We start from the raw sequence: 5,640 nt of genomic DNA, 5'->3' as shown, positions 1-5,640 counted from the left end.
ACCCCAACTACCTCCGAAGTCTAAAACGCATGCCCGCAGCATATCCTCCTGTTGGGTTTTGAGCATTCTAACACTTCCTAAGTGTACATGCAACCCTAAATACCTTGGATCTATGTTTTCTCTATTATACATGCAAATAAGAACTTCCAAGGTATTATCCTAATCTAGCATACAAAACAATAATGTAACAAGATAGAATACATACCTCTTGATGTAGAAAGTCTTCATGAAGCTTGAGTGCTTAGTGCCCCAAGTGTGACACCTCAAATGGAATCACAATCATCAAAACACTTAGAATGACTTGAGAGAATTCTACACTCACCAAAATCGGCTAGCCCTTTCTTGAATACTACTAGTGGCCGATTTTTCCTCAATAATAAGATGCTTATATAGTTACACAATTAGGGTAAACTCTTAATTGTCATGGCTTTCCATTTCCTTGGATCCATGGGTACAAATACACCATGGAGCATCCATGGACCATCCTATGGGTTTTAGCCCAACTTGATTATCCATGGAGCATTAGCCCACTATACAAGTATGGATGATTTACACAATCAACCCATATATTTAATTAGTCTTCTTTTGATCACTTAATTAATCCTAGATTAATTCTTGATCAATACTAATTAAATAATCTTATTATTCTTCTTATTATTAATATACTAGAACTTATAATATATTAATAACCATAAGTGTCTTATTTCTCTCATTCAAGTGCATGATGGTATGCAACCCAAATGGACCATGTCGGGTCGGGTCAAGTCTTACCAAATATAGTTATGGACTTAGACATTAATCCAACAGTCTCCCACTTGGATAAGTCTAAAACTATTATTGCGTATGACTTCAGGAACCAACTGGCAATCGTAGCTCTCAAAAGCTTCTGTCGAACTCTGACCTTGTAGATGAACTCTGACCTTTGTCAGTGACTTGTCCATTAGATAAGGGATCATATATTCCTCCATTCTAGATATCATATGGACTGAGACATGGATTATAATCATTCTCTCTGTCCATTTGTTGTTTCCCGATTTCCGATTTATGACAACTGACTAATTGAACAAATCAAATCAGTCCTGGCCCGGCCGAGCACTTCCATTTGTCATCATCAAATCATCGAGGGGCCCACAGATATCGCTTTTATCCCGAAGGTAAAAGGAATGGATAAACTTCGACTCATATGGCTTGTTCTACTACTTGTTGAATCACACACAAAGGCACGTTTTATAGCACAGAGTTACCAAATGCGGTTTCGTGCAATCAATGTACTATCAACTCATAGTAACAACTCATATCTCTAGGTTTGAAGAATATAAGATATTATCGTCTCATGATCACTCGTGATAAAATCCATGAAGTGATTCCAATGAGCGCGGGTTGAATCCAATACTCAGAACTTATGAGCACTCATGATTGTTGTAGCCTTGTCCAACACCTTAGACCTCTACAACCCATCATGACAGTCTTAATTCATATCTACTTCCAACATATGACCGACTGTGGATGGTTTGAATAACTTAGTCATTCCGGAAGAATAACCCAGTTTATTCGGGAAGTCAAAACATGCAAAGTGAAACACAATAATAATAGAATCCGATATGGTATCAACCCTTTGAACATAAATAAAACACCTTTTATTTATCACCATATGATTACACATTATTCATTGTATACTGTTTCAGCTATCAACTTTATTCTTAAATTTAAAACAATAGTTGTCCCATGCTCCAAGCATGTACACTATGTTTTCTTAAACACTAGTTATGCCATACACCAAGTATGCATACTATGTTTGTCTATGATCTTTACTTTGTGAACTAGATCCATTGAACATAACTTCAATGATTCTCTTTTCACACCCCCAAATCCATACTGCAAATGCAAGAATTCCAAATTCATGCCATTTACTGAAATCTGTTAGATTCTAAACTTATATGCATTGATCCTCTTGTAATGATTATGCACAAAGTCAGAAAGACTTGACAACAATCATTACAGAGTATTCCAAAGGAGATCAGCTCCTTGGAAACATCCTTCTTGCATTAAGTTTCCTAATCTTAAACAGATTGAAAATTCTAACTTTGAAACATTTCCAGATTCCATTTTGACTATCACTTCTGAACAAGAGTTGCCTCCTTACAGATTATGTCAATATGGTCCTTCCAGAATTATCACTATACTTCCAACTATCCTTGAGCAACCAATCTTTGGTAAACCTTAGATTGTCCTCGACAATTGTTTAATCCTTTTAGTCATATCCAGTTCTAAACCTTTTCCCTTCTTAATGCCCCAGGCATTTGGAAAATTTTAGAACGGATGATTATAGCACATGTAATCGATCCTATATCCGAAGCATATGGGACACGATTCATGATGTCTTACATAAAGACTAAACCAGTCTTTTGCTATAATATTTCCATTTCAATTTGCCAAGTTCTCATAATTCAGATTATGAAAAGGGATGCCGTAATCATAATCGAATTTTAGAACGCAAATAATGGACCCATATACAGAATTTCCTTATGTTGAGCCATTCCAACATGAAATTCATATATATCCTTGACTAAATGATTAAAACCTCAGATCTAAACCTTATAGATTTGATATGAAGTATAATTTCCTCTCCCTTAATTATAGCAAAACAACTTTTTCCCAATTGAAATTTTTTGTTTTCTATAATTAACATTGCTAACTTGCAATACTTATCATAATTATCATGCTCCCACTAACATGATGATTATTAGCATAACACTTATGCTCCCACTAGCTTTGACATGTACTCAGAAATCAGCTGACTTTCTTACCAAAGTTCAGATTTCTGATACTAGATTGTTTTGATAAGTCTTTATCAAAATCATACACCTTCCCTTAGATAGCACACTTGTGTAACTAAACAATTATGAAGAGGGATGCCGTAATCATAATGTTTAGACCTTTTTGCCACTTCTCACAAGTCCAAATTAGTGTGCCGGTTAACCACACGCGCTCCACTAACGACTTTGAGAATGCAAATATCACAATTGCTATCTAGCTAAAATCTACTTAGTGAAAGTGTTTCCTCACCATCATTTTCATGAATCAGAGAGAAACCTTATGACACTTAGATTTAATGGCGTATGTGTTCTTATCCATGTGAATTGTCAAAACCATAGTCACAAGACAAGGATAATGACAAATCCAAACTCATATGGATTGAACTCAATCTTAACTTCTTGCCACCTGGCAGCTCAAGGGCCTGCCATTGCTTCCAAGTTGTTGTGCAACAAATTGAGAACTCTAAGAACTCATATGCAAAGCCAACTTTAACTGGAATGGGCACAGATATGTCAACACGATAGGTTATAAACCTCAAGTCGTGTGCTAGCGAAGAACTTCAGGTTTTACTCTTGATTATTTCTTGAGACTTTCAAGACCTTTAAGACTCCCATTGTCCTCTTGACATATAAGACTCCCTTGTCAAATATCCAAGAGATAGTGAGGATTCTAATCAAGACAAACACTTCACACAATTGGCCTAAGTTGGTCTTTGTTTTATCCAAAACATCACAACTTACCAATTTCAAATGTACAAGAGTAGAAAACTTTTACTCTTACATTTGACAAGTGTTTTAAACCTTCTTTAAGACATGTCACTCAAGTTACAATCTTGGAGTATGACTCTAAGACTTGTATTGGAACGAAGTATGACTCATCTTCTTGATTTAACCACTTCAACAATTCAAGATCCCTCTTCTTAGTCATAAGAATGCACTAAGATTTCCTTAGAGAACTAATTGTGCTATGGTTTCTTAATCATTAAGATGATCACAAAAACTGATACTAAAGTACTCTCCCATCTTTTCAGATTTGAGAAACTTTTTATCTTACTGCCTAAATTGATTCTTCTTATTCGCTCTGCCTTACATTGGAACCTTTTCCAATGTCTCAGAGTTACACATAAGCTTGTAAGTATAATCATATTTACTGAACTTAAGTAAATCATGACGAATAGTCTTATCAAACTTTTTGTGGTGGACTTGACCAGTGCACAAGAATGTGTACTCAATCCCTTAGTCCTTTACTTGATTCACACATCCATGTGAACAAGTAATTAGTCTTAATTTTCCAAAACTTGAAAGTTCTCATTCATCATGCTATACAACTTTCATGATTCCAAGTTCCGGTCCAATTGAACCTTGGATGATGAGAATCTTTCCTTATTTGGTAAATTTAGACATTACCACAAATGAAAGAATCAATTTCATATTTCCACTCTTGCTCTTAACGGAATTATATAAGCAACAATTTTTCCTCAAATGCCATTGTAAGGATATTTTAAAATAAATAAAATCAAAAAATTCTCTTTTATTTTAAAACTTTGCGGAAAAAACTTATCCTTACAATCCATATGAGAACTTGTTGTTATCTATTCCTAGGCAATATCTCATAACTCCTAAGAAGTAGCTCAAGAATCCGATTTTTCAAACTATGCGATAGAAATCCATCTACGCGATCAGATTCAGCATATTCTTTCTTTAAGTTTCTTCACTTTTTTTCCTTTGATTCTTAAAACATCACCATGTGACCCAGTCACATCATGTATCAAGAATCTCAGAATAGAAACTTAACAGAGTTAGATAGTGGAATTTACCTGAAGTAGAGTCAAACTTATTGACTTTAACATCCTTAGGTAAATTTGGCAGCTTCGCAACCAATGCCCTTTCTTTGGCAATACAAACATATGGACCCTTTGATAATGGTACACAGGACTATCACAGACTTAGCTTTTCTCTTTACCATTTGGTCAACCGAGTTGACTATAGCCGATCCCTTTCCATTGGGAAGAGAATGCTTTACTGGATATCCAATGTCATCATTGTCAATGTCCATAAAGTTTTAGGAAGTTGATCTTAACAAATAGATAAGATCATTAAGGGTCTTGTCATAGTCTTTTTCATAGGTGTTCCAAAAGAACTCACTATGTGACTTAGAAAGTAGTTGAACCACCAACTTTCTCAAGACTTTGACACCCAACTCTCCCGGCTTGTCAATATGTGACTACATCTCCAAGATGTGACCACACCTAGACCTTGCCTTGCCAATAGGGCCTGAGTGACCTTAAACTTTTCAAGAACTTGTGGATTAGGGAGAATAATTTGAAGAGGTGAAGAAGTATGATATCCATGGGACATCATCTTCATTAGGAAACCTTGTTTCAAGAGATTTGGGAAGATCATAGGTGTCTAAACCAGACATCTTTTGGGAGATATTCAAGATAGTTGATTTAAAGTCCTTAATATGACACCCAATATGAAATATTAAGGCTAGGACCCAACAAACTATTTTATAACTTAGAAGAGGTATGCCGTAATCCAAGCTATAAAATATTTGAAGGTAGGTGAATGACGATTCACCAATTTCCACCAAGATAAACGAAATGTATTATTAGGTTTTAATTGGTTTTGAAACTCCTAGATCTTTGAGATTCATTGAACTTTTCAAAGGCATGTTTCAATCTCGAGTGTGCCCTTCAGGTTTTGTGACTGGGATGCCGAGGATCACAAAACAAGGTGTGAAGTAACCATGCAAATCACTTGGTACCCTTAATAAATTACCCCTCAATCGATGTGCCGGTTAACCACACACGCTCCATCGATA

The sequence above is a fragment of the Lactuca sativa genome, chromosome 3 (assembly GCF_002870075.4).
Source record: "Lactuca sativa cultivar Salinas chromosome 3, Lsat_Salinas_v11, whole genome shotgun sequence".
Lineage (NCBI taxonomy): Eukaryota > Viridiplantae > Streptophyta > Magnoliopsida > Asterales > Asteraceae > Lactuca > Lactuca sativa.
The sequence above is the reverse complement of the archived record's forward strand: the minus strand, read 5'-3'. Positions refer to the sequence as shown.